This window comes from Chinchilla lanigera, unplaced genomic scaffold, assembly GCF_000276665.1.
Source record: "Chinchilla lanigera isolate Chin_1 unplaced genomic scaffold, ChiLan1.0 scaffold00020, whole genome shotgun sequence".
In the NCBI taxonomy this organism is placed as follows: Eukaryota; Metazoa; Chordata; class Mammalia; order Rodentia; family Chinchillidae; genus Chinchilla; species Chinchilla lanigera.
In genome coordinates this window covers 7,803,717-7,824,992 of record NW_004955421.1, presented here as the reverse complement: position 1 = coordinate 7,824,992, position 21,276 = coordinate 7,803,717, and the positions used below count along the sequence as shown (strand labels likewise).

Here is a 21,276-nt window from a genome sequence, read left to right as displayed (position 1 = left end):
TCTTTCTTTCTTTCTTTCTTTCTTTCTTTCTTTCTTTCTTTCTTTCTTTCTTTCTTTTCTTTTTCCTCTTCCTAATAGTTCTTTCCTTTTGAGCAGTTGCTTTCCCTTTCACTATATCTATTGTACCTTTTAGATTTTATTTACTCTTTCAGGTTATTACACTAGAGAGACAATATGATGTTTACACATGTGAGTCTGATTTATTTCACTTCTGAATATGGTCTCTAGATGCAGCCTCTTACCTATAAAAGCCTCAAGTTTATCTTTCTTTATAGCTGAGTAATATTCCATGATATAAAAATACCACATATTTTTTATCCATTCCTCAGTTGATGGGTATTTGGGTTGTTTCCAAGATTCAGCTATTACAAATTGTGCTGCTATAAACATGGATGCACATATATAGATGTGGTATGATTTTTTTAGTTCTTCTGGAAAAATACCCAAAAGGGAAATAGCTGTGTTGAATGGGACCTCTAATTCTAGTTTCCTGAGGAATCTCCAGACTGATCTCCACAGTAACAGCACCAGTCTACACTCTTACCAACAGTGGAGAACGGTTCCTTCTTTCCCCATAGCTCCTTCAGCATTTGTTATTAGTTGACTTCTTGATGATAGACATTCTTTCTGGGGTGAGATGGAATCTCAGTGTTATCTTAATTTGTATATCTCAGATGACTAATGATGTTGAACATTTTTTCAGGTACTTATTTGCCATTTGTATTTCTTTATCTGAGAAGTGTATATTCATCTCAGATGCCCATATTTGTACTGGGTCTTTCAATTTGGGGGGCGTGATTTCACTGAGAGAGAAATTAAGGAAACAGTACTTCATGGTAGCATCAAAAAAAAACCTGAAATACTTAGGAATCAGTCTGACAAAAGAAGTAAAAAGTATATACAGTGAAAACTACACTACTCTGAAAAAATGTATGAAAGAGGATTTCAGAAAATGGAAAGACATTCCTTGCTCATGGATAGGAAGAACCAACATTGTGAAAATGGCCATACTCTCAAAATTGTTATATGCATAAAATGAAATCCTTTATTTATTTATTTTTTATTTTAAAATTTAAAAACTAACAAAACAACAATGAAGACAAAATCAAAACAACACAAAAACAACAAAAACAATACATGATTTCAAAACAAAATGATAGGAATTAACAGTGGTTGCAACATTACATACAATTATCTTCAACGAAGTTGCTCAGTCCACCAGACATAAGAATGTAAATTTGATCGAACAATTAAAGACAGCAACAAGTAATTAAAAAAAAACATTGGAAATGATGTGAAGTTTCACCATAGAAGATTGTAGGAGTTCAATAATGGTTCTTATACTGCATATTGTTGTTTTGGAATCAGTCATTCTGATTACCAAATTTAAACATGTCAAATTGGTCAAGAAAAAAGAAAATTTTAAGCATTGACTTTTCCTTTCAATAAACCACAGATATCAGCAATCCACCTATTCCAGCTATCTTTATATACACATATAAATTTTGTTTTTCATTTTAAAAAACCCAAAATAAAAAAAATACATAGACAAAACAGCATAGCCATTCTTTCTGGGGTGAGATGGAATCTCAGTGTTGCTTTAATTTGCATATCTCAAATGATTAATGACATTAAACATTTTCTCATGTATTTATTTGCCATTTGTATTACTTCATGTGAGAAGTGTGTATTCCTCTGAGATGCCCATTTTTGTAGTGAGTCTTTGAATTTTGGGGGCCTGACTTTTTTTTTTAATTCTTTATATGTTCTGGACAGAGCCTTTTGTCTGCAGAACATGGCTAAAATTTTTCCCAATTCGTGGGTTTCCTTTTCACTCTGTTGGTAATTTCTTTTGATGTGCAAAAACTTTTCAATAATATGAGATCCCAGTTGTTGATTTTTTGAAGTATTTCCTGTACAATTTGTTTTTTTTTATGGACTCTCTACCTACCCCTATGTCTTCAAGACTTCCACCTACTTTCTCTTCTATTAGATCTAGTGTTATTGTTTTATATTTAGATCTTTAAGGAATTTTGACTTTATTTTCATGCATGGTGATAGACATGGGTCTAGTTTTAGTCTTTAGCATGTGGAAAGCCAGTTTTGCCAGCACCGTTTATTAAAAGAGGCTATCTTCCTTCCAGAGTACATGTTTGGCCCCTTTGTCAAAGATAAGATGGCTGAGTGTGTTTGTAGTTGTGTCTGCATATTCTAGTGTGTTCCATTGATCTTCTTTTTTTTTTTCTGCTGATATCATGCTGCTTTTATCACAGTAGCTTTGTAGTATAATTTCAAATTGGGGAGTGTGATACCTCCTGCCTTGCCTTTGTTGCCCAGGACTGCTTATGCTATTCTGAGTTTCTTCTTGGAATGTTTTCTCTAAGTCTGTGAGCTATACAAATGGTATTTTCATTGGAATTGCCAGACTTAATGCAATCCTGATCAAAATATCATTAGTATGCCTCACAGATCTAGAGAAAACATTCCAAAAATTCATCTGGAACCAGAAGAGACCCAGAATAGCAAAGCAATCCTGCGCAACAAAAGTAAGGCAGGATGCACAACAATCGCTGACTGAAAATTATACTACAAAGCTACTGTGATAAAATCAGCATGGTATGGGGAAAAAAAGAAAAACAGACCTGAGGATCAATAGAACAGACTGGAAGATGTAGCAACAACCACAAACACACTCAGCCACCTTATCTTTGACAAAGGGGCCAAACAAGTTCACTGGAAGAAAGATAGCCTCCTTAATAAATGGGGCTGGCAAAACTGGCTTTTCACATGTTGAAGACAAAAACTAGACCCATGTCTATCACTATGCATTAAGCTAAAGTAAAAATGGATCAAAGATATAAATATTAAAAGAGAAACGCTAAGTCTACTGGAAGAGAAAGTAGGTAGAAATCTTGAAGACATAGGGGTAGGCAGAGAGTTCATGAACACAATTCAAACTGTATGGGAAATGCTTCAAAGAAGCAGCACTGGGATCTCATCTGATTGAAAAGTTTTTGCACATCTGAAGAAACCACCAGCAGAGTACAAAGAAAACCCACATATTGGGAAAAAAAATTAACCAACTCTCCCATGAACAAAGGCCTTCTATGTAGAGTATATAAAGAATTAATTTTGTAGGTTCTTGAATTTAGATTGTTTATTTGATATCTTTATCTTTTTAAGGTATGAATTTATTGGTATAAACATTCCTCTTAGATTTGCTTTTACTATATTTGTATATTTAGATATATAGTGTTTCCATATTTATATCAAGATTTGTTTTTTAATTGCATTCTGATTTCTTCTGTAATCCTTTTGTTTTTCTGGAGTGTGTTTTATTCCCATCTGCTTGTTAGTTTCTTTCCATTATTTATTTCCAATTTTATACTTTTCTTTTTGGAAAATATAATTGGTATGATTTTATTCTTATTATATATGTTAATACTGGTTATGTCACTCAACATATAATTTATCCAGAAGAATGTTCTCTGTGCCCTCGAGAAGAATTTTTGTGATGTTGTTGTTCAGTGGTACATTCTATACTTGTCTGTTAGGTCCATTTGATTAATAGAATTGTTCCAATTCACTTTCTATCTGGACAATATGTTCATTCTTGAAAATGGAATAGTAAAGTCTAATACTATTGTTATTAATTTTCCTTTTTAGTTGTGTCAATAATAGGTTTGTATGTTTATGTACTGTGATGTAGAGTGCATATGTATTTACTAATGTGATATACTTTTTATAAATTGACTTCTTAATATAATGACCTTATAAGTTTCTTTTTAGAGTGAAGAATAGACTTTTATATCAAGTCGATTTTGTGGGATATGAGTACGCCATCTTTGCTCAGTTTTTGTTAAAATTTTCATAGAATCACTTTCTGTGATTTACATTTTCACTTTCATTTTCAACTTGATTTTCATTTTCATTTTCAACTTATACATGTTCTTAAAGTGCATTTTTCAGGCAGTATTACTGGATATAAACATATAAAAGTTGACTTAGCTATTTTGTGTTTCTTTCGGTGATTTCTATATTCTCTGTGTTTCTTATGACATTGACTATACATCTGCACATGTGGCATAACATTTACCTCTTCCAGGGTTTTTGGTCTGGCTTCAGTGGGGAAAGAATTTCACCTTTGAGTTGGTGGGAAGTTTCTACTTCAGTGGGGTGTGTTTCTTATAGGTATCTCCACAATGATGTAGTTTCTGCACAGCTCTGTCAGCTGAAATAGGCATCAGTGAAAATGTTGGGATCCTTGAAAGGCAAGTTTGTGGATATTTATGGCAATGGCAGCAGTAGCAGACTGTTGAGTTCCTTGATGGTAGGGGCTGCTGGGGTCCATCTCTTCTCTTCTTAAAGTCCCAGCTAAGGGAATCCCTCTTTTCCCCAAGTTTAACATAATCTGCAGCCAGGTGCATCAGAGTTGGGTTCCAAGGTATAGCTGCTTTTACTGGCTACAAAGCCAGAGTCCCAACCTCAGGGTTTCACAGAACTACTGCACAACCTAGGTATTGGTGTGCAGATGCACTTTCTGAGCCATGAGCATGCATAGGTTACCCATAAAGCCAGCATTCAACACTTGGGACATACTCTTCTGACTTTGTTCTGAGATATATAGAGCAGTAGTAGCTTGGGCCCAAGGTATTGCAAAATATCAGCAACATGGCCTTGGAGATGGGAGGTTACTAGGGTGGCTCAGGTCCTGGGAATATTGGGTGCCATGGAAGCCTGGTCTCTGGGTGGCAGGGTACAACATTGTTAAGTCTTGGGAAAGGCAGGGTGATGCAGGACTCAATGAGAAGGGCACAGAATAGCGATGGCTCTAGTTTGGTTTACTGGTTCCTAGGGCTGGAATGTAGCAGCAATTTAGGTCAGATACAGCTATGACGCACGACCCTAGGGTGGGGCACACAACAGAGTTCACTTGGGCCTCTGCCATCCACATAGCTTTATCTTTTAAGCTCCAGTTGTAGCCTCCCCAAATATATTCATCCCTCCTTGAGTTTTTCTTTTTTTGTCCAATTCCAAACCTAAAAGAAAATCCATATATACGGTAATTCACGGTTATCTATTTTTCACCTATAGGATATGTAGATTTTATTTCACAGCTTGTTCTTCATGGTGTAGGCTGTGTTATTATTAAATGTTTCAAAATGTCTCAGAGGGGAGATTTCATTATACCTGAAAGCTGCTTATTTGGTGATGAGTCATTGGCCACATGTGAAATTCATGTACTGAATTGTGACCAGGGCCCCCCCAAAACTAGGGTTTGAACTCAGGCCCCTACACATGCTGGGCAAATACTCTACCACTAAGCTACATCCCCAGCCCTTTTGATGTTTTGAATTTTGACATAGGGTCTCATTGAGTTGCCCAAGTGACACTGAACTAGGGATCCTCCTGCCAGAGTTTCTGAGGTAGCTGGGATGACAGACATATGCTCCAACATTTTTCTCCTGTTGATCTTGAATTCCTCCCCCCGCCTTTTTTTTTTTTTTTTTTTTTTTTTTTTTTTTTTTTGTGAACTGAGGATTGAATCCAGGCCTGTTGCACTGAGCTCTTTTCCCAATAGTGGAATAGTCTCACTTTTCCTTAGTGAGACAGGGCCTCACTAAGTCACCAAGTTGCCCAGCCTAGAATTGAATTTTGCAATCTCCTGCCTCAGTCTTCCAGGGTACTGAGATTACAAGTGTTATATGGTCCATCTTTTTTCTTTTGCATTTCCTAGTTCAATACCCATTCTCCACTTTATTTTCCTACATTTCACAACTGAGTTTCTTATCTATAATTCTTCCACTGTTTAAGTATTCATTCATATATCAAAGTATTTTAATGCCTAATTTATGCTGAGTATTATGCAACAAAATTGGTAATGACCCCCAGTCTGGTGAAGGCTACAGTTTAGTGAGATGAAGACTCATTAAGTTCACACACATACACTATGCATGCCCCCACTGTACTCACACAAAACTGTGATACTTTAGTCTTATCTCTCTTTTACATAAAGTTTGTTAAAAGGTCTTCACTTTCCATAGACTACAGTTTTGAAGGACTGTAGTCTGAATTCCAAAACCCTCTAAAGTATGGCCTCAGATTCATTTTCTAGGCTTTGTTTTCCTCGTGATCCCTGTCCTTCTCTTGAATGCACTGTAAATCTGCCATTTTTGAAAACTGCCTGAACTTTTGTGTTTTTCAGATTTGGGCTTAGTTTCCCCTTCTTGCGGTGATTATCCTGTCTGCACCAGTCTTAACTGAGAGTCCTCAAAGGTCTATTTCAAATGTTACCTGGACTTTGTGTAGCCTTTCTAGATCTGAACAACTAAAAATAATTCCTCCCTCTTCTTTGTATATATCTTCATGTTTAGTTCATCGCAGCTGTTAGAATTGCATGGAAATTGTCCCCTTTTCTTTGAGCAGATTTTAAAGGCTGAAAAGGCAAAATATTACCTGTGCCACTCAGATCATAGGAGGAAACAGATGGCACACTTTGAAAAGGCGAGTTTGATGAGGGTTTATTTATAGACAGACCAATTGAAAAAGTTTGGGGAGGAACCACAAGGGATATTGGAGAGAGCATGTGGTCAAACAGGGAAGCTGTCACAGTACATGCAGGGGTAGAATGAGGGGAGGCTGGGATTCCCAGGAGTTAACTACTGATATATATATATACTCACCCATGAGATGCAGCTATACTTGCGGAGTCATGGGCTTGCACAGATGGGGTTCAAGATCTGGAGCATTCTCTGGTGGTTTAGACCTGGGGCACAGGGAGCAGCAGTTGCTTAGGAATCAGGAATTAGAGCTCAGCAGCCTCCTATTCTTAGGAACGAAAGGGCACTGTGGTGGCTTAGGTCCTGAAAATTTCATTGTGCAATGGCAGCCTGATCCCTAAAGAGGCAGTATACCAGCAGTATTACCTGGGAATGGTGGGACACTCAGGCCCTGAAGGGCAGGCCACAGCATGGCAATGGAAGTGCAGAGAGTGAGCCAGGGGAAGATGTCTCCTTTTCTCTGGTCCCTTGCTATTATTCCCACTGGTCACAATGGAAAGCCAGACAGCATTTAATTTCAGTGATGCACTGCAAGTATTTCTGTGTTTTCTGGTCAGAGAATTCGGTGGAGAACAGAGACCGGGATAGAGGGCAGAGCATGTTTCTGGAAGGAAAAGCATCTAACCCAGTGATTTTTGAACATCATCTGAAACTTTGAAATACTTCAGTTAAGCCTAGTTTGTTTTGGGAACCAAATAGTTTACATATTAAAACCTTTAATTTCAGGATAAATTAAAACATTATGGTAGTTTATTTCCTTTCTTTAAAAATAATTATTTATATTAACATTTTTATCCCTAAAGTGGGTGATTCAAACACTAGAGTGATGATTCAGTGTCTGATGAATCAGCCATTTGTACTGGCTATATGAAATATATATATTTATAATATATAACTATATATAATTATATATGTATAATTCATATATATGAATTATATATATTAATTAATTAATTCATATATACGAATTAATTCATATATATGAATTAAGATGTATCTATATAGGTATGTATGTATATATATGGGCAGGTACATCTTTCTATTGGTATACCTTTAATAGTGATTTAAGCCCAGTGCAATGGTTGATGTTAAACAAGAGGAAGAAGATTTAAATATTATAATACAGCACTGAATACAAATAATGGCCCTAGTAGATGGCTCTTTTGAAAGACTTTTACACTTGTAATTAATATATATGTATACATTGGTATGTATTATATATATGTATATCCAATAATGTCTTCCCAAGAGAGTGGCAGAATATTTTAATGAATAACTTTTATTAAGTTTTGTATAGGTGTTCACCCAATTCAGCCCGTTGCCTTTAATGCATATGCAACATTAACACTATAGCTTGTTGCTCAAACATTAGGCGATGAACAAGATAAGAAATATTTTTGAATGAAAATGGCTTCAGTGTGAATGTCTCTAAATACTCTCATGCAATCAGTAGTGGGCGGCATTGGGAATGAGCACGGCACTGCAGAGATGATGCAGAGACGGTGAAGCTCCTCCCTCAGCACGCCAGCCAAGCGTCCTTGTTTCAGTGAGCATAGGAGAAATGTGATTGACCTTAGTTTAGTCCATCTACTGAAAACAGAAACCTTCACACTATACACCAAAGGAAAGTACCTAAAATAAATTCCTAAGGTTTTGATTTCAAACCCTAATCAGAAAATTAATTTCATGTACAGGTTTTTGTCATATGTAATTGAGATTTGACATTGAACTTTCTTTCTTTTTCAGACTTTAAGGCAGATTAAACTCCTATTGAATTAGGATTTTCTTTCTTCTTGTTACTGTTTGAATGTAAATGTTTAACCAATACTCCATCAGTATCACCTCTTTGGATTCTGAAGAAAAGGTCTGTTCTCCCACTAAGTGATCAGCTGTTGATTTTCATGAGCTTCCTACTTTTCCACTGATGAAAATTTAAGTAGCTTAAATGTTTCTTACAAATTGTCAGGTCATTTAAAAATAAATTGGGCTCATTTTAATTTAATTCCTAATGCACAACTGCCTGGGGAGTTATTTTCAGCTCCGTTTGTTGCAGTTTGCAATTATCATGCTCTCTTTAAAGAAAAGAAAAGTAACAGGACTATATTTTACGTGAATTACCATGATCTTTCAGAGCAACTCATATTTAAACTGAGTAATGGGAGAAATGGGTAAAGACAGAATGGGTAGTGATGCATACCTGAGAAGACCCAGAAAATAGAAGTAAATGGTGATAGGATATAGTCCAGGTGCTTACATTTCACCTTGCTTGAAAGTAAAAAAATGATCCCAGTTCTGCAAATAATGACAATTAATGTAAATAAGTGAAAAGACTTGATGGTTTTCTAAGCCTGCTGAGTCTTTGATTCTGCGAACCTAAAGCTGCCTGCAGAATTTTACTTTGACTATTTCTGATTTCAAGAGGCCAGAATGTGTATGCTTAGTTTCTAAAATGAGCAGTGTATTTCATTGATTAAACCAGAGGGAATTGACTCACCAGCCTCAGATACAAATTCAAAATTGATTTCTTACCCTTCCAAGTTCTGTGCATTATAACAGTCTGGCAACTACAGGAATCGTTTTTCCAGCTCAGATGGAAATGTCTATCTCCAGTACACTGCACAGTATGTGCAGCGTTGTCAGGTACAATGGTGTAGAAACACCTGCAAGATGTAAGTCAAAGACTGTGGAAAGTTAGAGAAAGGAAAGCTGGTATTTGGTTTAGAAAGAGGGAGGAATATTTTGAGAGATCTTCATAGCACAATAGTGTGTTACCTTTCTATTACTGTCCCAAATTGTTGAGATAAATCAATGTATGCAGATAAAAGATTTACTTTGGCTTATGATTCTAGTGGTATCAGTCCATGATTGGGTAGACACATTGCTTTTAGGCCTCTGGTGTGGATGTGGACAGCACATCATGGCAGGAGCATGTGAGAGAGCAAAGATGTTAACCTCATGGCTGGGATGATTAAGAGAAAGGGGAAAAGGAGCCAGATTCCACGATCTCTTTTCTGATGCCCCATGTGGCCTAATGACTTCCCACTAGGAGTCACCTCTTGGAATATCCAGCATTTTCCAACAGTGCCAATGGTTCCTGTAGTTCCCGCACTGCTATAATGTACAGAACTTATTCTTTATTCTTCAAATAAGCCTTTGGTAAGATATTCCACATCCCAAACTCTAGCAGACCAGAAGCTTGGTAAAATTCAGCAAGGTGGTGATGTGAGTGCATTGGGCATTTAGATGAAGTGTAATACTCAATGAAAAGTAAATGATACATTTAAAAAACTCAGTTTAGGACAAGGAACAAGTAGGCAATACAGTTGTACAGCAGGTGGGCCAGATGGTAGAATGCTTGACCAAAGCATTTAAATTTTCTGATGTGGGCAGCAAGGAATCATTAAAAACATTTGAAGACTAAAATACTAAATCCGTTAAGACAAGATTAAGAATCACTTTTATTTCTTCAAACCATTCTGAATAAATACCATTATGTTGTTTTGCCACTTTGGCATTTTAATGGAGGCTTTTAATTTCCCTCTCCCCCAATTTAGAGTGAACAGAAGGAGCTGTACTTCTAAAATAATATTGACATATGAGCAGGTTTCTACAAACATAAAAGAGGATAATTACCAAACATATGCCTGATTCAAATTTAGGTTAAAAATACTTGCATGTATTTAAAAATGAATACCTTACCTTTCGGATGGAAAATAGCTAATAAACAAATCTTATTTCATGCAATGTTCTCTAAACCTCACGTATTTCTCCCTATATACCTGAGATAATAATGATGCTCCTAGAATAATAAAGAGAGACAATATTTGCACTTATTATTCAAGTGCTTTACGTATAGTATTTATTTAGTCCTTACAACATCATGAGTTAGGTTCTATTTTTATCCAGTTTTTTTTTTTATTTTAGAAATAAAAGGAGGAAAATACTATCAGATCGACAACGTTTTACAAAATAGCAAAGGATCAGTACAGACATTACAGAGTTACAAACAGAGTGGTAGGGAATTAACAATGCTTATTGTATTACATATTGATATCTTCAATGTAGTTTCTCATGAAAACACATATAGACATACAAAGCTAATAAACCAATGCCTCACTGACAGTTTCTTTCAGCAAGGAAATACAGGACAGTAGAACACCTGTGTTAACTATCCTGCATGTACATATATACAAACTTTCTCCTTCTTTCCCTTCTCTTTTCCCATAGTCCAGCTATCCTTTACCTATGAGTGCTTTCCTATCAATTCCCAATGTCTATCATATCTCCTAGTTTAAATTAACTCTTTCAGGCTTTACACTAGAGAAACAATAAGAGACATCCAGGTTCTTTTATCCCAGTTTTGAAGATGAAAAGACACAGACAGGCTAAAGATTATGCAGAGGCCATACAGATAGCAAGTAACACAGCTGTGATTTTTGTGTAGCTTTTTGACTCCTGAGCCCATGCTCCTAAGCAGGTCTCAAAGTTGCCTCTCCTAATATATAGGAATTATAATCTAGGCCATGGAATCAGAGATTGAGCTATAAAAAGTAAAAAGACTTAGCGTCCTAGAATTAATAAATTTTAGGGTTTCTAAATTTACCTTTAACACAGTAGTGTCTAGAAATGAATGGTCTGTTTTTTTCCAAAGATAATATTTCTTATTTTGCTAATTTAAAGGTTCACAGATTCTCACCCATCATTTGATTACAAATCATATACTAGCAAATAACATTTGCTCTGATTGCTTAGTGCCCTTTACTAATATTAGAGCTCGTATTGTGGAACTCTTCCATGCCCACGCATTCTGCTAAGCACTTCCACTTGATCGTTTATTTTCTCCACCATGAGATGGGCAGGACTCCAGTTGCTGAGCCCTTATGTTAGCTCCAAGGACTCTGGAAGATGTGTGCTGACGTGAGGTGGTGGTAAGGGCGTGCAGGGGAGGTCTTCCTCCTTATCTGACTTCTGTTTGTTCCCTTCAATCCATGTACCACTGTCTCTGAGAACTCCTTCCTGTCCTTGGGGTTTGGTCCGAGGAGAGAAAACGAGGCCCCCGAGACCTTTGTGCCTAAGGAGCTTGTGAAGGCTTCCAGCTCTATGCCTGGCAGGCAGGCCTGAGTCTTCATGTCTGTCTTGTCCTCGGGTAGAAGTGTTCAGCTCCTGGCATGCGGATGAGGGATATGGAGGCTGAATTAGGAGGCGATACGACTGCTCCTGAGCCTTTTTTTCAGCTTCGATCAATAGAGAAAAATTTATAGTCTCTTCAGATGCAGGAAAGATATTTGGCAAAATTTATCGTCCACCCCTTATTAAAACTCTTAATAAGACTAGAAAGAAACATCCTAATCTATGTAAATAAAGATTTCTGTCACGACTCACAGTTAATGGCATTTAAAAAAGTCAGACATCACAGGCATCCCTCTGAGGGTCAGAAACTAGCTAGGATGTGCTACTATTTAGCATTGCCCTGGCAAGACTCACCCCTGCAGTAAAGCAGATGAGGGGATTAGGAAGAATTATAATTCCATCTTTTGTAGACAATACAGATGTCTACCAATAAAATCTATAATAAACAGAAAATGCTCAGTAAGAAATTCCATAAGTCGACTAAGTGCTACACATGTTCCTGTGAAGATCTTGCTTCTTCCCACCATAAATTCAATGTAATTCAATCCAATCTAGAGATTGGATACTTTTCACAATTCAGCTGGTTCTGAAGTGCTTTGGAGAAGTACAGGCAAGGAATACCAAGACAGTTCTGAGTGGCGATGACAGGGCAGGGGGTATTAGGGGCTGTGCCGGTGGGTAAAAGTGACTTGTCCAATCTGGGACAAAGGACTCTCCTGAAACCATGGATTCAATCAGTGTGACAGGCTGGGTCAGCCGAGCTGAAGGGACAATATGGAAAATTCAGAAACAGACATTGTGACACAGGAATTTTGTAGATGAGTGACCCTCTTTATGACCTACAGGAAATGAAAATCTTTAAAAAATCACTACTCATTTGGAAATTTAGTAAAAACTGTACTACATAGAAGAATGAATGACAGTTAGTAATTTTGATGGTAAATGAGAAACATCTTGTAGCAATAACTATAACAAGAGAAAGATTTACATGATCCCACCCAGGCCTGGAGTACCTATGCTTCTACAGTACTTACAGCACAGCTGAGGTGAAGTTCTAGCAAGGTCTTTTTACAACCAGTGGGTGCACAGTTGTTTTTCTGTCTCTTTTTTCTTTCATGTCCTTTTGACTGAGTTTCTCAACGTCTTCACTGTTTATATTTTGGACCAGATAATTTTGTCCAGTGTAGTGTAGGGTGATTTTTAGCATCCCTGGCTTCTTCCACTAGATGCCAGTAGCACCATTTTAGTGCTGATGCTCAAAATTATCTCCAGACATTGCCTGGGAGCAAATTGTCTGAGCTGAGACATACCTTGGCAGTAGCTTTACCCTCAGTTGTCCTCAGGCTGCTGAGGGACTGGCTCCTAGGGTAGAATGGAGGTTTTTCACTAGGAGTGAGGCTCTCTAGATTTGCAAGCCAGGGTCCACAACCCTTTTGGAAGGATCTAAAAATAGCTTTTGTATGTACTTTTTTTCTCCAAAGAGGAATGAGCTTTGAATAAAAAAGAAGTTTGAGGCTTTCAAAATGATTTAGATTATTCCACCTGAGGCAGTGCTATGGACCACACATCACAGACTTTTATCTTGGTCACTCATCCTGCTCATGTGCACACACTTTCTTACAAAGAAGACTAAAATAGTCCATCTGTCTAAGGTGCTAATACTGTACAGGAACAGATCACTAAGAATCAGTCTTAGGCACATGGTGGGCCTGGTGTGTTTAAATAAGGACACTGATGCTAAAGCAACAATATGCAATAAGCTATGTTTTCTGTGTCAGTAGGGGAAGGCAGGTGTGTTGGCCTTCTGGTGGTACAGTTGGCTGTTGGTATTGGCCCTAGGGTGAGATTGGGAACTTCATCTTTAAGTTTTTCTCCTGTAATCTTCTATGGAAGATTACTAGAGAATAAAGGCATAACAGAAGGATTTTGGGTGGTAAGAAGTAGCTACTGCAAGTGTTTTATTCTTTGCAGCCAAGCAATTTTCTCTAAACAAATAATTCTCAAAATATGAGGTACTAGATTTTTACATAAAGGAAGAGTAGAGATGTCAAAGGTGAACATTTCCAGATCAAACTTGAGAAATTGAAAGGAATAGGTGGCCAGAAGATACCTACAGATGGCTATTTTCTCTCAGGAAGGTCCTTTCTTTTAGAATATAAAAATGTGTGGGATCTCACATATCAAATTTACTTTGCATTTTCCCCCTGCAATAGGCTAAAGAAGATAGACTGAGTCTTCTTGTCTTTTTTTATTTTAAAGATGAAAGGACAAAAACATATTAACAAACACACATACATTTACAAAATAAAACAAAAACAGTACAAGCAATACAGAATTTCAGACAACCTGATAGGAAATTAACAATGGTGATGGTATTACATATTGATATCTTCAAATTTGTTACTCAGATAAACCAATATAGGTATGTAAGAATGATCAAACAATTAACATTAACTGTTCCTTTCAATAAAGCAATAAAGGTCAGTAGTACAACTGTGTTATCTACCCTGTGTATACATGTATACATATTTTCCCCTTCTTTTTTTCTCTTTTCCCTCATCCCAATTGTTCTTCCTTTTGAGCAATTTCTTTCATTTCACAATATCTATTGTACCTCCTAGATTTTATTCACTCTTTCAGATCCTTACACTAGTGAGACAATACAGTGTTTACACTTGCGGGTCTGATTTATTTCACTTATGAGTATGGTCTCTAGTTGTGTCCATTTACCTATAAAAGCCTCAAATTTATCTTTCTTTGTAGCTGACAAATATTCCATTTTATAAAAATACCACAACATTTTTTACCCATTCCACAGTCAATGGGAGTTTGCATTGCTTCCATGATTTAGCAATTACAAATTGTGCTGCTATAAACATGAGAGCACATCTATCACTGTAATATGATGTTTTAAGTTCTTCTGAGAAAATACCCAGAGGAAAATAGTTGGATTGAATGGGACCTCTAGTCCTAGTGTACTGAGGAATCTCCAAACTGATTTCCACAGTGGTTTCACTAGTCTACACTCCCACCAGCAATGGAGAAGGGTTCATTTTTCTCCACAGCCTCACCAGCATTTGTTATTGGTTGTTATTGGTTGATTGCTTAATGATAGCCATTTTTACTGGGGTGAGATGGAATCTCAGTGTTGTTCTAATCTGCATTTCAGGAATTATTAATGATGTTGAACATTTTCTCATGTAATTATTCACCATTTATTTCTTTATCTGAGAGGTGTGTTCATCTCAGATGCCTATTTTTGTATTGGGTCTTTGAATTTTGGGGGGCTGATGTTTTGAAATTCTTTATATATTCTAGATAGAAGTCCTTGTCTGAGGGACAATCAGCTAAATTTTTTTCCCAGTGTATGGGTTTTCCTTTTACTCTGCTTCTAACTTCTTTAAATGTACAGAAGCTTTTCAGTAGGATGAGATCCCCGTTGTTGATTTTCTGAAGTATTTCCTGTGCAGTTTGGTTTTAGTTCATGAACTCTCTGTCTACCCCTATTTCTTCAAGATTTTTATCTGCTTTCTCTTGCAGTAGATTTACTGTTTCTGTTTTAGTATTTATATTTTTGATCCACTTTGACTTTAGTTTAGTGCATGGTAATAGACATGGATCTAGTTTTAGTCTTTGGCATGTGGAGAGCCAGTTTTTCTAGCACCATTTATTACAAAGGCTATCTTCCTTCCAGTGGACTTGTTTGGCCCCTTTGTCAAAGATAAGGTGGCTGAGTGTGTTTGTGGTTGTTGCTGCATCTTCCAGTCTGTTCTATTGATCCTCAGGTCTGTTTTCTTTTTTCTCCCATATCATGATGATTTTATCACAGTAGCTTTGTAATATAATTTCAAGTCAGGGATTGTGATGCCTCCTGCCTTGTTTTTGCTGCCCACCATTGCTTTTGCTATTCTGGGTTTCTCCTGGTTCCAGATGAATTTAGGAATGTTTTCTCTAGATCTGTGAGGCATTCTCATGGTATTGTAATTGGAATTGTATTGAATCTGTACAACAATTTTGGGAGTATGGATATTTTCACAATGTTGGTTCTTCCTATTCATGAGCAAGAAATATCTTTCTGTTTTCTGAAATTTTCTTTGAGCTCTTTTTTCAGAGTACAGTCGTTTTCACTGTATAGATCTTTTACTTCTTTTGTTAGAGTGATTCCTAAATATTTTAATTTTTTGATGCTATGGTTGAAGGTATGATTTCCTTAATTTCTCTCTCAGTCTGTTTGTTGTTTGTGTATAGGAATGCTATTGATTTTTGCGTGTTGACTTTGTATCCAGCTACACTACTGAATTTGTTGATTAATTCTAGGAGTCTTCTGGTGGAGTTTTTGGGGTCTTCCGTGTAGAGCATCATGTCATTTGTGAATAATGATAATGTCACTTCTTCCTTTCCTATTATTATTCCTTTTATATCACTCTCTTGTTTAATTGCTCTGGCTAATATTTTCAGAATTTTGTTGAATAGGAGTGGTGACACTGGGCATCCTTGTCTTGTTCCTGATTTTAAAGTGAAAGCTTTTAATTTTAATCCATTTAGTATGATGTTGGCTGTTGGTTTGTCCTAACTGGTTTAAATCATATTGAGGTAAATACTATCGATTCCTATTTTCTGTAGGGTTTTTATCGTGAGTGTGTGTTGGACTTTGACAAAAGGTTTTTCTACATCTATCTTTTGCTCTGTTGATACAGTGTGTTGCATTTATTGATTTGTGTATATTGAACTATCCTTGTGTCTGTTGGCTGAATCTTACTTGGTCATAGTGGATTATTTTGAAGATTTACTGAATTCTGCTATCTAGTATTTTATTGAGCATCTTTGCATCTATGTTCATTAGGGAGATTGGCCTGTAGTTCTCTTTTTTGGTTGGGTCTTTCTCTGGTTTTGATATCAGTATAATACTTGCCTGCAGAAATGAGCTAGGGAGAATTGCTTCCTTTTCAATTTCATTAGAGTTTGAGGAGTGTTGGCATTAAATCTTCTCTTATATGTCTTGTAGAATTCAGCTGTGAATCCATCAGGACCTAGGATTTTCTTTGTTGGTAGGTTTTTAATCACATTTTCAATTTCCATAATTGATATGGGGTTAATAAAGAATTTTATATCTTCTTGATTTAACTTTTGTAATTTATACTTATCTAGGATTCTGTTCATTTCTTCTGTGTTTTCCATCCAATGGGAGTAAAGATTTTCCAGGTAGGTATTGGTGATCTTCTGAATTTCTATAGGATCTATAGTGATTTCATTTTTCATTCCTTATTGCATGAATTTGAGCTTTTTCTATCATGTTTTGATAACACTGGCTTGCGGTTTATCAGCTTGATTTATTCTTTCAAGGAACCAACTCTTTGTTTCATTAATTCTTTGTAGTATTTTCTTTGTCTCAATTGCCTTTATTTCTGCACTGACCTTTATAATTTCCTCCATTCTTTGAGCTTTGGGCTTGACCTGGTCTTCTTTTTTTAAAAGTTTGAGGTGCAACATTACGGTATTTATTTGTTCTCATTCTGTGCTCCTAATATGTGAATTCACCACTATAAACTTTCCTCTGAGGACTGCTTTCAGCGCATCCCACAGATTCTGGTAAGTTGTACTTACATTTTTGTTTCTTGGAGATATTGTTTCATTTCTTATGTGACGCATTGGTTGTTCAGGAGGCTATTATTTAATTTCTATTTGTTTATGCAGTTTTTGTGGTTCTTTTTGTCATTAATTTCCAATTTTATTGCACTATGGTCAGATAATATGCATGGGATGATTTAAATTCCTTTTCATTTAGTTAAGCTTGTTCTGTGGGCTAGTATGTAGTCTATTTTAGAGAAAATCCCATGTGCAGCTGAGAAGAATGTGTATTTTGATGTTGTGGTGTGGAACACTAAGTAAATATCTACTAAGTCCATTTGTTCGTAAGTTTTGTTCAATTCTGCTATTTCTTTGCTGATTTTTTGTCCCATTGACCTATCTCTTTGTGTCATAGGGGTGTTAAGTTCCCCCATTGCAGTAATGTTGTTTGTTATTTGGCTTTTTTATGTCTATGAAGGATTACCTTATATAGTTGGGTGCTTCCATGTTTGGTGCATACATATTTATGGTTGCTATCCCTTCCTCTTGAAGTTTTCCCCTAACAAGTATGTAGTGACCTTCTTTATCTCTTTTTGATCATTCTGTCTGCAAACAGAATTGCTACCCCTGCTTTACCTCTGTGTTCCTGTTGCATGGAGAATTATATTCCATCCTTTGACTTTCAGTCTATGAATTTCCTTTTGTATTAAATGTGTTTCTTGCATACAGCATATTGTTGGATTTTGTTTCTTGATCCACTCTGCCAGTATGCTTCTTTTGATTGGTGAATTGAGGCCATTTACATTAATGGTTATAACTGAAATGTGTTGACTTATCTTTGTCATGCTATTTACCTGTTGTTGGTTTCCTACTTTTACTCTCTGTTTAATTGCTTGCTGTATGAGGTGGTTCCTTACTATTGTTGGAATTATGGTCATTTCTATCTCTTTCTAGAATATCTTTTAGTACTCTTTGTCTGGTTGGTCTGGTGCTCATGAATTTCTTCACTTGTTCTTTGTCATGGAAATATTTTATTTCTCCATTAAATTTGAAGGATAGTTTTGCCAGATACATCCGTCTGGGTTGGAAATTGTTTTGTTTTAGCACTTGGAATAGTTTAATCCAAGCTCTTCTTGATTTGACAGTTTGTGTTGGGAAATGTGCTATGATTCTGTTGGGCTTTCCTTTATAAGGGATCTGTTTCTTTTCTCCAGTGCCTTTTGGTATGCTGTTCTTTTGCTGGATATCTGGGATCTTGATTATTATATTTCTGAGTGTAGTTTTATTTTGGTTATGGCTAGTTGGGGTTCTATATGCCTCACTTACTGTATGTCAGATTCTTTTTCCATGCTTGGGAAATTTTCTGCTATTACTTCTGCAAATATCCTTTTTATGTCATTTGTGTGGACTCCTGTTGTTTCATTGACACCTATTAGTTCTACGTTTTTGTCCTTGCATCATCTTGCAGTTGTTGAATTGATATTTCATGGTTCATTATTATTTTTAGAAGATCTTTCCTTTCACATTCGTTGGTTGCAATGTTGTCTTCAAAATCTGAAAATCCATCTTGGCTTCATTCAAGCAGTTTTGCCAGCTTTCAATGGAAGTTTTGATTTCCTGGATATCTCTTTGAATTTGTTTCATACATTTTGGTTCTTCCCTGTATTGTTCATTTAACATTTCCATCATTTTACTGTGCTTATTTATTTTTTTATATATGTCTTCTTTAGATGTGCTGAGCAGTTCTTTCATTATTGATGTCATTTCTTCTTTTTTTTTTTTACCTTGGAGATTATTTCTGATCTGATTTCTTCTATGGCCTACTGGAGTTGTTTCTTTACTTCAGTTGTGATCATTTCAGAGATTTTAGGTGTGTGTTTACCAAGTTCTCTTATTTCAGTGTTTTCTGGACTTGTTTTGGGTTGGGTTGAGTTGTGAGATTGCATTTTGCTCCTACATCTTGTCATTTTGGATGTCAGAGGGAAAGTGCTGAGCCTTATGCTTCCTAGGCAGATCATCAAAGGTCTCTAGGGACCCCAGTTTTCCTAGGTGTCAGATGTATCCCAAGATGATAGAATGCAGTAGACCACGGGGTCCAGGATCCCCAGGCAGTTGTTGGAGTGCATAGCTCAGACCACAACTGCAATGGTGGTGGAATGCTGGCTTTCAGTACCAAGGTTCCCAGACCATCAGTGGAAAGCCTTTGGACCTCAGCAGTGAACCCACTAACAGCCCAACACAGGTCACCACTCCAGGGTCTGTAGGCAGCTGGTCAAACGCCTACAGGCCTCAGCCACCAACCAATATGTCCACAGAGCTCCGGCTGCCACTCTGCTGTCAGCAGGCACCTGGTCTAGCATGTGTGGGCATCACTCACCAACCAAGATATCTGCAGAGCTCAGACCACTACTCCAGGGTCCACAGGCAACCAGTCAAGAGTGCACAGGCCTCACTTGCCAACCAAGACATCTGCAGAGCTCTGGCAGCCACTCCACACTCTGCAGGCAGCCAGTGGAACCTCCTTTTATCTTTTGGTTATGGTTCTAGTACTAGTGAGAGTAATATAGTCTAAAGACATGATACTAAAGATATGGGTAGTTTTTCATTGATGAACATCAGGGGCTTTTGTGGCTCAAAACAGAATATAACTCAAACATGTAAGGCATAGTTTCAATTCTTTCAAATAAATGTCTTATAATTTTTTGTCTCAATTATAACATACAACCATGGACTGCTTATTTGCAATGTATTAACTACTTTATTTAAAATTTCTAAACTTTGTCACCTATCTGAGTGCTGTAGCCTGGATTCTAGTTTTTCTCAAATTAATATGCTGGAAATCTAATCCCTACTGTAGTGCTATTTGGAAATGTGAGGCCTTAAAGAAGTAATCAGGCCATGAAGATGGAATCCTATTGAACAATATCTGCATCCTTCCTTATAAAGAAAAGAACAGGGGCAAAGAATGCAGCTTACTCATAGAATATGGGCATAGCATGTGTGAGGCCAATATTCAATCTCCAACACCTTATCATGGATGGCAAATATTTAGAGGTTTCAGTGATATAAATATCCTGCTGTGGCCTGTGTGCCATAAGTTTGCTACTACTGCCTTAATCAATAAATAGAAGAGACACAGCAGCAATTTCCTCTCCTTTCTTCTCAATCCTTCTTATGAGGACACAACAAGGACATGTTACCTGCAAACTAGAAAGTATACTCTCACCAGATGTGGAATGTACCATCATCTTGATATTGGACTTGCTAGCCTCTAGAACCGTGAGAAATGAATTTGCCACCAAGTCTTTGGCATTTCTGTTATAATAGCTTGAATTGAATCCCAGGAAAACGTTTGCAAGGACTTCATGGTGATAGACATACCTTACCCTTTGTCTTCAAAGGTGAGGGACTGGAAGGGCTGTAGTTGTATTAACAATCTTAATAGAGCAAGGGGAAGTGTTACTTAAGAATGGAACCACTTCTAAAGAAACTCAGGAGGGGATAGACAAATAGTCTTAGTGACCTTATTTGATCCTCCACATCTTGATATACCTGAAGCAAATCCCACCATTAATTGTCGTTCATACGAACTGACAGTTTTTATCAGTGGTGGTTCTGTCATTTGCCCCTGAAAGTTTTCTAAGGGATCCATCTACCAACCTGCCTACCTGATGGCACAATCTTGTGTTGTTATTGTTTTAAGTAAACTTGGTTGTTCCTTGTCTTGGAAAAGAATATATAGCTTTGCCATGAGACTGACCTGGTTCAAATCCAAATTCTTCTACTCTTTAGTTACCTTATTTAGGGGCAGGTATTTAGCCTTAAGAGTCACTTTCTCCATTTTCAAAACAGAGATAATAGACCTTAACTCCTAGAGCTATAAACAGCATTAAAGAGGATGATTCTAAATTATTTATTAAAATATTTGATCCTTTCCTCATTCACTTGACCTTAAATTGATTTTTTTACTTTAACATCCTTTCAAAGGACTTATTTCCAACTTTGAAAATAAAGTAAA

At 36.7% G+C, this 21,276-nt stretch overlaps 1 pseudogene; it reads right to left on the bottom strand.

The window, feature by feature from the left end:
* The window catches only part of LOC102029407, a 25,199-nt pseudogene extending 10,665 nt beyond the window's left edge, over positions 1-14,534 (bottom strand).
* Between the last annotated feature and the right edge of the window lie 6,742 nt (positions 14,535-21,276).